The sequence below is a fragment of the Bombina bombina genome, chromosome 1, assembly GCF_027579735.1.
Source record: "Bombina bombina isolate aBomBom1 chromosome 1, aBomBom1.pri, whole genome shotgun sequence".
Classification (NCBI taxonomy): domain Eukaryota; kingdom Metazoa; phylum Chordata; class Amphibia; order Anura; family Bombinatoridae; genus Bombina; species Bombina bombina.
Window position 1 is genome coordinate 1,247,601,484 of NC_069499.1, and position 11,782 is coordinate 1,247,613,265.

The following is an 11,782-nucleotide window of genomic DNA, read 5'->3' on the forward strand; positions in this document are numbered from 1 at the left end:
TCATCTACATACTTACTCCGGAGACTTTCTTCCCTCTGTGCATTCCTCTCCTCCCCCTGTGCATTCTTCTCCTCCCCCTTCCTTCCCTGCGTGTGCTATTTATAAACATAACAGTGCCTGTCTGCCTGAAGCATTCTTCTAAGACACTGCAGGGCTCAATCTGCTTCCTTTAGAAATAGAAGGTGCCTTGTGCATCATGTGACCCACTGTTGTGGAACGTGCGTTGCAATATGGCAGCTTACTTTGCAAGTACAAGGCTGCAGAGCAATGTTTAAATGATAAAGCTTTTACCTACAAAATAATGCAGTAAGATTAAAACTGCATACAGAATTAAAGTCAGTATATTTTGCATAATTAGAAAAGTTGGTTTAAAATATTTCAAGCAGGTGTTGTGGTTCCCTTTAAATATAATTTAAATTAAACGAAATACATTTAACATAGTTAATTAATAGTTATATTGTAGCTAGCGTAGGATTTATATTTATTTTACAGGCAACTTTGTATTTATTTTAACTAGGTAGAATAGTTATTAAATAGTTATTAACTATTTAATAGCTACCTAGCTAAAATAAGTACAAAATTACCTGTAAAATAAATCCTAACCTAAGTTACAACCTAAGTTACAATTACACCTAACACTACACTATCATTAAATAAATTACCTAAACTACCTACAATTAATTACAATTAATTACAATTAAATTAAATAAACTAAATTCCGAAAAAAAAACCCACTAAATTACAGTAAAAAAAAAAGAATTACTAGAATTTTAAACTAATTACACATAATCTAATCCCCCTAATAAAATAAAAAGCCCCCCAAAATAATAAAATTCCCTACCCTATACTAATTTAAAAATAGCCCTTAAGTCTTCATCCGATCCGGGCAGAAGAGGTCCTCCAAGCGACAGAAGTCTTCATCCAAGTGGCATCTTCTATTTTCATCCATCCTGAGCGGAGCGGGTCCATCTTTAAGCCATCCTCTTCAAACGACGTCCTAACACTGAATGAAGGTTCCTTTAAATGACGTCATCCAAGATGACGTCCTTGAATTCCGATTGGCTGATAGGATTCTATCAGCCAATCAGAATTAAGGTAGGAAAAATCCTATTGGCTGATCCAATCAGCCAATAGGATTGAAGTTCAATCCTATTGGCTGATTGGATCAGCCAATAGGATTGAGCTCGCATTCTATTGGCTGTTCCAATCAGCCAATAGAATGCAGCTCGCATTCTATTGGCTGTTCCAATCAGCCAATAGAATGCGAGCTCAATCCTATTGGCTGATCCAATCAGCCAATAGGATTTTTCCTACCTTAATTCCGATTGGCTGATAGAATCCTATCAGCCAATTGGAATTCAAGGGACACCATCTTGGATGAAGTCATTTAAAGGAACCTTCATTCAGTGTTAGGACGTTGTTTGAAGAGGATGGCTCCGCGTCTGCTGGGTTGAAGATGGACCCGCTCCGCTCCGGATGGATGAAGATAGAAGATGCCACTTAGATGAAGACTTCTGCCGCTTGGAGGACCTTTTCTGCCCAGATTGGATGAAGACTTCTGCCCCTCTGGAGGTCCACTTGTACCCGGCTTGGTGAAGACGGCTCAAGGTAGGGAGATCTTCAGGGGGGTAGTGTTAGGTTTTTTTAAGGGGGGATTGGGTGGGTTTTAGAGTTGGGTTGGGTGTGTGGGCGGTGGGTTTTAATGTTTGGGGGGTATTGTATTACTTTGGGGCAATGCCCCGCAAAGGCCCTTTTAAGGGTTATTTGTAATTTAGTATAGGGTAGGGAATTTTATTATTTTGGGGGGCTTTTTTATTTTATTAGGGGGATTAGATTAGGTGTAATTAGTTTCAAATGCTTGTAATTCTGTTTCTTTCTGTAATTTAGTGTTTTTTTTCCGTAATTTAGTTTATTTAATTTAATTGTAATTAATTGTAGGTAGTTTAGGTAATTTATGTAATGATAGTTTAGTGTTAGGTGTAATTGTAACTTAGGTTAGGGTTTATTTTACAGGTAATTTTGTACTTATTTTAGCTAGGTAGTTATGAATTATTTAATAACTATTGTACCTAGTTAAAATAAATACAAAGTTGCCTGTAAAATAAATATAAATCCTAAGCTAGCTACAATGTAACTATTAGTTATATTGTAGCTAGCTTAGGGTTTATTTTATCGGTAAGTATTTAGTTTTAAATAGGATTAATTTATTTAATTATGTTAAATTTATTTCATTTAATTTAAATTATATTTAAGTTAGGGGGGGTTAGACTTAGGGTTAGACTTAGGTTTAGGGGTTAATAAATTTAATATAGTAGCGGCGACGTTGGGGGGCAAATTAGGGGTTAATAACTATAATGTAGTTGGTGGCGATGTTGGGGGCAGTAGATTATTGGTTAATAAGTATAATGCAGGTGGCGGCGGTGTCCAGAGCGGCAGATTAGGGGTTAATAATATAATGTAGGTGTCAGCGATAGCGGGGGCGGCAGATTAGGGGTTAATAAGTGTAAGATTAGGAGTGTTTAGACTCGGAGTTTATGTTTGGGTGTTAGGTGCTGACATAAAATTAATTTCCCCATAGGAAACAATGGGGCTGCGTTAGGAGCTGAACGCTGCTTTTTTGCAGGTGTTAGTTTTTTTTCAGCCAGCTCAGCCCCATTGTTTCCCATGGGGAAATCGTGCACGAGCACGTTTAGCCAGCTCACCGCTGACTTAAGCAACGCTGGTATTGAGGTGAGATGTGGAGCTAAATTCTGCTCTACGCTCACCTTTTTTTGCGGCTAACGCCAGGTTTAAAAAAACCTGTAATACCAGCGTTGTCTTAAGGGAAAAAAAGGCTCGTTAGCAACGCAAGCCTTACCGACAAAAACTCGTAATCTAGCCGATAGACTTTTGCATGTAATTATTCCATTGTTTCTTACATTATAAACCAGTAATATTTTGAAAGCAGGTATTAACTCGATTTAGGCTGATCAATAAAGTTTATCAATTTTGAGCTTGTGACAATATTTTTGCATTTTGTAACGATTGTAACAATAATATACAAGTTTGTAATGTGAGACTGATAAATTACATCCGGTTTGCTTGTTAAGGTTACTATTGAAAATCTTCAGCTTGCTTACTACACACAGCTCAGAATAGTTTGAGTCCTGATGTGGTCGCCCTTACAGGCAGGGATAGAGGGGGGAAAAGAAAAGCCAAAGAGGCCTACTTATCAAGCTGTCAACCGCAAATGCGCTGGAATTCCGCAGCGTAATTGTGCAGAGCTTGATTCCCCTTAGTTATCAAAGCCTACAGACCGGCAAAAGTTGAAGTTTGTGACGTAACATACGATCCGCCGGTCTCAGTCCGACACAGATCGATGCTTACGTCACTACAGATGTTCCGAATGCATATTCGGAACTGTCTGACTTCTTTTGCTAGTTATCAAAAACCTACCAGGTACGCTCGCTGCTATTCCGGCCCAGCGTACCTGGAGGTGATGGATGCCATAGGAATCAATGGGAGTCTGAAAGCAGCGAAAGCTCATGTTCGATGCTGCAAGATATCCCATTGATTCCTATGGGAGAATAAAAGTTATGTTTACACCTAACACCCTAACATGTACCCTGAGTCTAAACATCCCTAATCTGCCGCCCCGCCACTGCCGCCACCTACATTATACTTATTAACCCCTAATCTGCCGCCCCGCCACCGCCGCCACCTACATTATACTTATTAACCCCTAATCTGCCGTCCCGACATCGCCGCCACCTACATTATACTTATTAACCCCTAATCTACTGCCCCGCCACCTACATAAAGTTAATAACCCCTATCCCGCCGCTCCCGGAGCCCACCGCAACTAAATGCATGTATTAACCCCTAAATCCCTGGCCTCCCACATCACTAGCACATACTAAACCTATTAACCCCTAAACTGCCAACCCCCCACATCGCCATAAACTAAATTAAACTATGAACCCCTAAACCTAACAACCCGATAACTGTACATTAAATATTAACTCATCCCTATCTTATAATAAATTTAAACTTACCTTTAGATTTAAATTAAACTATATTAAACTAATAATTAATCTACCCTAACTGTTATACTAAAATTACATTAAACTACAAATTAAATTAACTATATTATATATTTAAACACCTAACCCTACTCAAAAAATTTAAATCTACAATAAAAAATTACAAAGTTACAAAGAACTAACAACTAAGTTACACAAAATAACAAACACTAAGTTACAAAAAATAAACACTAAGTTACACAAAATAAAAAATAAATTATCAAAGATTTAAACTAATTACACCTAATCTAAGAGCCCTATGAAAATAATCCCCCCAAAATAAAAATAACAATAAACTACAAATATCCCTTAAAAGGGCCTTTTGCAGGGCATTGCCCCAAAGAAATCAGCTCTTTTACCTGTAAAAAAATATTAACAACCCCCCAACAGTAAAACCCACCACCCACACAACCAACCCCCCAAATAAAAACCTAACTAAAAAACCTTAGATCCCCATTGCCCTGAAAAGTGCATTTGGATGGGCATTGCCCTTAATAGGGCATTTAGCTCTATTGCTGCCCAAACCCTAATCTAAAACTAAAACCCACCCAATAAACCCTTAAAAAAACCTAACACTAACCCCCTGAAGATCCACTTACAGTTTTGAAGATCCAACATCCATCCTCAAAGAAGCCAGGAGAAGTCCTCATCGAAGCTGGCAGAAGTCTTTATCCAAGCGGTCAAAGTCTTCATCCAAGACCGCAGATGTCTTCAATGAGACGGCATCGTCTATCTTCATCCATTGGCGCTGAGCAGCTCTATCTTCACGACATCCGACGCGGAGCATCCTCTTCTTCCGATGTCTTCTTCCGAATGAAGGTTCCTTTAAATTACATCATCCAAGATGGCGTCCCTTAGATTCCGATTGGCTGATAGAATGCAAGCTCAATCCTATTGACTGATTGGATCAGCCAATAGGATGAAAGCTCAATCCTATTGGCTGATTGCAACAGCCAATAGGATTTTTTCAACCTTAATTCTGATTGGCTGATAGAATTCTATCAGTCAATCAGAATCTAAGGGACGCCATCTTGGATGACATCACTTAAAGGAACCTTCATTCATCGGGTAGTCATCGACAGAAGAGGATGTTCCACGTCGGATGTCTTGAAGATGGAGCCGCTCGCGCTGGATGGATGAAAATAGAAGATGCCGTCTGGGTGAAGACTTCTGCAGGCTTGGATGAAGACTTCGGCTGCTTGGATGAAGACTTCTGCCGCTTCGTTGAGGACTTCTCTCGGCTTCTTTGAGGATGGATGTCAGATCTTCAAAACTGTAAGTGGATCTTCAGGGGTTAGTGTTAGTTTTTTTTAAGGGTTTATTGGGTGGGTTTTAGTTTTAGCTTAGGGTTTGGGCAGCAATAGAGCTAAATGCCCTTTTAAGGGCAATGCCCATACAAATGCCCTTTTCAGGGTAATGGGGAGCTTAGTTTTTTGTAGTTAGGATTTTATTTGTGGGGTTGGTTGTGTGGGTGGTGGGTTTTACTGTTGGGGGGGTATTTGTATTTTTTATTTATAGGTAAAAGAGTTGATTTCTTTGGGGCAATGCCCCACAAAAGGCCCTTTTAAGACTTTTTTTATTTTCATAGGGCTCTTACATTAGGTGTAATTAGTTTAAATCTTTGATAATTTATTTTTTATTTTGTGTAACTTAGTGTTTATTTTTTGTAACAGTGTTTGTTAATTTTTGTAACTTAGTTGTTAGTTTTCTGTAACTTTGTAATTTTTTATTGTAGGTTTTATTTATTTGATTAGGGTTAGATGTTTAAATATATAATATAGTTAATTTAATTTGTAGTTTAATGTAATTTTAGTATAACAGTTAGGGTAGATTAATTATAAGTTTAATATAGTTCAATGTAATTTTAGTATAATAGTTAGGGTAGGTTAATTAATAGTTTAATATAGTTTATTTTATTTCTAAAGGTAAGTTTAAATTTATTATAAGATAGGGATGAGTTAATAATTAATATAAAGTTAGCGGGTTGTTAGGTTTAGGGGTTAATAGTTTAATTTAGTTTATGGCGATGTGGGGGGCTGGTGGTTTAGGGGTTAATAGGTTTAGTAGGTGGTAGTGATGTTGGAGGCCAGGGGTTTAGGGGTTAAAACCTTTAGTTAGTTGCGGCGTATTCCGGGAGCAGCAGGATAGGGGTTAATAACTTTATTAGAGTTGCAGTGGGCTCTGGGAGTGGCGGGATAGGGGTTAATAACTTTATTTAGTTGCGGAGGGCTCTGGGAGCGGCGGGATAGGGGTTAATAACTTTATTTAGTTGTGGCGGGGTCGGGGAGCGGCAGGATAGGGGGTTAAACAGTTTAGTATAGTGGCGGTGCTTAGTGACAGTTTACAAATAAAGCTGTGAAAAAGTCGAAGAGCAGCGAAATTGATGACTGTTTAGTTAACAACAGTCCGCTGCTCATCACCCCGTACTTGGTGAGCGGCTTTTTGAAAGCTTTTTATATAAATATGGAGAACATATTCAAGTCCACGGCAGCAATGTTAGACGATGTCAGGCGACTGTACTGGTGCCGTCGAATGCAAGTGATTTGACGGCTTGATAAGTAGGCCTCAAAGCCTAAAAAGAGGGAAGAAAGAGTAGGAAGGGGGAAGTAGGGGGGAAGGGAATTGGAAGAAGGAAAGGGTGTGTGGGCCAACATATCCCGGATGAGCTCATCCTTGATTATCTGCTTGGTGCCCCCTTTTAACGTCAAACTCCTCTGTAAGATTCTGCATTCCAGAAAACGTTGTTAACCTCTTTAAAAGGCATTTCTCATTTCTATGGACTTTGAGGTTCTGCCCAATTTCTTTGTTCAGTTCTGCCCCTGTAAACTGGCATGATTTTACTCCAAACTGGAGAGTTTGGGGGAATTTTCCCTTAGTGTAAGATCTGTAAAAGACTAATCCCGGTTGATACATGATCGCTATTTCCGAATTGGTAAAATATTGTATCAGATATTATACGATACTGGAAAATTCATCCATTCCAGGCATGGACAACATTGACACTGGCGATCACAATCCCTCCAACCAGGAGTTTAGCACAAAATATCAACAGCAAAAAGGACAGCCAAAAGGTTGTTTGTTTAAATTCAAATCTGGCCTTTTTAATATGATTGAAAGTATTCCAAGACATATAGGATTATTCTTTTTATAATTGCACAGGTGCAATACACTCTTACTCTGGCTACAGGTGCCATTTGAAATAGACTATGTATATTTTGTGACAAGGTGGCTGAGCTTTTGGCTTCAACAAGAAAAGTTTATATATACTGTATATATCTATATATCTATATATATCTATATATATTCCCGCACTTTTCTTGATTTTAGCTGAAAAACTTGCCAAAATAGAAATCAAAGTTTTCTTAATAAAATTGTGTGAAAAAAAATAAAAAATAATTTACAATAAAACTATAATAACTTTAAAATATTACATTTTTTAAAAAAAAAACATGCCCAGTATACCAATCAGGCCCATATACAAATGGCATTCCGATTGTATGACACTTATAATAAATACCATTCCATCCAATTGCAAAACACATACATGAACAAAACAAATATATTAAAGATTGTGATTCTTCTCCATATTAATTATGTTCCTTCTAATCCAAAGATGATAAACTCTAATTTATAAGTTTGGTTTTGTCAGGGTTTTCAGGTAATTTTCTTAAAGTTTTAAAGATTATATACAGGTTGTTTATCTTTTGACCATCTTATCTGGTTCCAGAATTAGTCAAGAAGTGTGCAAATACTGGATAATATCTGCCATACTTAGGTGCTTAAGAATAAGCATCATATTGTAAGTTCATTTCAACAAGACTCCAGCTTCTTTATGGGTTAACCATCATTAAAGGGGCATAAAAGCACAAAAAGAAAATGCAATAATTTGGTCCAGCATTTTTTTTATTGCACTATTTGAGGCATATAACTGTGTTTAACTACTGCAAAATAAGTCAGTGGGAGTTAGCTAACACATCTGGTGAGCCAATAACAAGATACATGAATATATAGACACCAATCACCAACTATCTGTCAGTGAAGCATTAGTACGCTTCAGTCTACCTAGGTATGCTTTTCAACAACAGATACAAGGAAAAACAAAGTACATTTTATGAATATTAAATTGAAAAGTTTCTTGATATTGTATGCTCTGTATGATTCATGAAAGTTTCATTTTGTTTTTCAAGTCTCACTTTGTGGTTCTTAAATATTTTCTTGAATTTCTACCAATTATTTTGGACCCCATTGTAATCCATTATAGATTGCATTCTAAAGGATATACCTTAATTTCAGATTATTATTATTTTTTTGTTTACTTTTCTATGGCATTCCAAGCAAGCTGTTCAATATGAACACGATATAACAGAATAGTTGTTTTTCTTATACTCAGATTGAGTAGAACTTGAGGAACAGTTTTTTTATTAGGATTTTCAAGATGATTATCCATGGGAGATTCATACACTAAAGCAAATGATATACAGTTAAAGGGACATTATACACTAGAATTTTGTAGATGATCCATTTATATACTGTAGCCCATCTGGGAGTGTTTTTGAAAAATGTATAGTTTTGCTTATTTTTAAATAACATTGTGCATATTTTCAGACTCCTAACCAAGCCCCAAAGTTTTAGATGCATAAGGAGGGGGGAGGGGGGAGGTTATGCTATCAGCACTTTTCAGTGGGTGTCCAGGCTTATCTTATTAACAGTGTTAAATTGGGAGCTTCTAAGTAAGTTTTTACAATGTTTTACACTGGATTTTTATATCAGTATCTGTGCATATTATTCTTTGAAGTAGTGTCTATTACATGCAGTTAAATATAAATTGGTGTATACAGCACCTTTAAGGCAAAAGCAAAATATTTTAACTTATTTAGTAAACAAAGGTAAAAGGGCAATAGTAAATACCGTAATGTGCAAGAACATTCAATAATCACATGTTTGCTGAGGTGTTAAACACATAATTAAAGTCTACTCCAGCCAGCAATGAACTACATATCCAGAGCTGAACTATATATACGTGTAGCTGCAAATCACAGGCTATATTCAGCTAGGAATGGCAGTGTTCCATTGCTAAGTTCGAACTGAACTTATCTATGTATTTACTGCCTTTGGGGGGCTTGAACACATAGCTCTCTTCTCACAGTTATGCAATACTAAAATAATCTAGCATCTATTGAAGAAGTTTAATATTTTCAGCACCTGCAAAAATTGTAATATTTAAACATGCTCATTTTAATGTGTGAAATACATTTTTCCTTGCTGCTTCGAATTTATACAGTTTTTACAGGCAGCAAGTACAAAATTTGGGTTGAATGTGATGTCTATACAAAATATGGGCATAGACTGGAGATTTAGCGCAAATGAGAAAATAGGCAACAGAACTGGTGATAATTTGCAATACCTCAACAGCTAAACATTGAGAAAATATTAGTCCACTATTTCTAAATAATGTCCTTTAAAAAGATAATTGTATACAGTAATTTGTCTCTGCCAATTAATAAAAATAACACCCAATTGTAACAATATGCCAAATCTATGCCTAATTGAGCCTTCAAGGGAACTACTTGCTAACGTGGGAAAATTAGGATTCTCTCTCCCCAGAGAGTTTCAAATTGATACATTTTCAGCAATGGGTTTAATGGATAGTATGCAAGCACTCGTAATTTATTTCCCAATGGATATATATCCACAGTGCAAAAAACTTCAATTACCCTCACAGGCAATCTGCAGGAGAACCGGATGATTATATAAGAATTTAAACTAACTGCAGTTGCTTGAAATCTTTCTAGAGGAAACTAAAATTCACAGTACATCCAGGAATAGTTAATGTTACTGTATTATAACTTGACAGATACCTGTTTGTTTTTTAAATTAGAGAACTAAGCATTTAATAGGAAATAAAGCAATATGACAGCATGGCAATAAAACTCATAATTAATTCAGAATCCTCTTTTAGTAAGTAGTATTTGAAAGCATTCATCATTTTCTTTTCTTATTCAATTCTTATTTTCGTCTCATTCTCAACAAATGAAATGACACGTATGTATACAGATGTCAGGTGATCAAAATAAAGGTGGTGATTGTTACTCTATTTGAGATATAGGGCTATCATGTATCTATAATTGATGGATTATTGCAGTAAATCACCTTGAATACCAGTGATCCACAAGAGATTTTATTTGGGAGGAGGGGACAGTAAATTAACTTATTATTCATATTAATCAGTGGGTCCCATATATAGATGAACTATCGTATGTCTATAATAATTATAATGATTATATGATCATTATAAAATAGTTTTCAATAGACCACTATTACCCTACATGGAACTCTATGGAGGGTAGGTAGTTTAAAATATGCTCCACACATTGGCCTAGGTTCATAAAAAATCTTTAAACTAATATCTTGCTTTAAAAACTTGTTGAGACATTGCTGCTGGAAAATAGTGAGATTCATAAACATATGTACCTACCCATTTACAACAAAACAAGTATCGAGATTAGTTCAATTAAAATCAATAGAGGTTCTGCTATCTTGCAACCATTAATTTCCTGAAGTATAGAACCACTTATACTGTGAAGGATACCAAAATAAAAATAACAAAAAATAATGTTTAATAAATATTATAAAGCAAGCCAATTAAAACAAATAGAAATGACAACCTACATAAAATAGTCTACTCTAACATATGCACAAAAGAAAAATAGAAACAAATTTAAGAAAATTAAAATAAAACAAAAAATGAGAAAACCTCATCAACTTTATAATGGTGAGATGCAACTACAAGTTGGGATTCTTCACACAGACAATCATGTCTTTCTAAATCTAGCTTACTGAGTTGAGTTTTTGGTAAAATAAATCCTAACCATGCCTCCATAAAGTTCTAAAACATTCCTCCTAAAGTCCACTGTCTACACCTTGTTCACATCTATGAGATTTCCAAGATAAACATGGTTTTAAGATGGGATCATTAAACTGAAACATAACAACTCAGCAAGCGCTGCCCAGGTGCTGAACCAAAAATAGGCCGGCTCCTAAATTAAAAAGTTGCATAAAATGGCATGCTCCATCAGAATCACAAAAGAAAAAATTTGGGTTTTGTATCCCTTTAATACAGGTAAATAGGTTAATTACATGAATGCCCACTGGCAATGAGTTTTAAAAGTCAATCCAATGTAGGGAACCAGCAATATATTCAAGCAATACAAATGCAAACGCAGATAGGAGCTCACTGCTAGCTCCAAAGTACATCCAATAAACAAAGGTGTCCACAGCATAAGCTTCCAAAAGATTTGGAAGCTTATGCTGTGGACACCTTTTTTATTGGATGAGTTTTAAAAGATCAGTGAAGTGAGCCTCAGCAACTTACATTTTTACTAAAAAAACAAATAGGATATAGTGCTGGATCTAACACACAAGCAATTCAATAGTCATGGATCATCCATTTCCATACTTGTTTTCCGCATGTGAGGTCCCACACAGCCATCACTGTCTCCTTTCAATTTAAGACACTCAGCTCAGGAAGGCACCGGGTCAGTGAGGCTCACTCAACCATGTACATGTCATGGCAGGCATAAAATCATGGATACAATTAAATTGAATGATCTATAACAAAGTTATTGGCAATACTATATAAAGGATGTTGGGGAAAAGGGCATACTATTTTTAAGCCATGAGCCTATGGGATGCATAAAAACACTAAATTAAATTGGATGCTC

The 11,782-nt window shown here is 36.2% G+C and overlaps 1 protein-coding gene across 1 annotated transcript in view; it reads left to right on the top strand.

Annotated features, from left to right (window-relative positions):
• The window catches only part of CDH13 (cadherin 13), a 1,791,933-nt gene that overhangs the window by 784,892 nt on the left and 995,259 nt on the right, over positions 1-11,782 (top strand). The window lies entirely within an intron of this gene.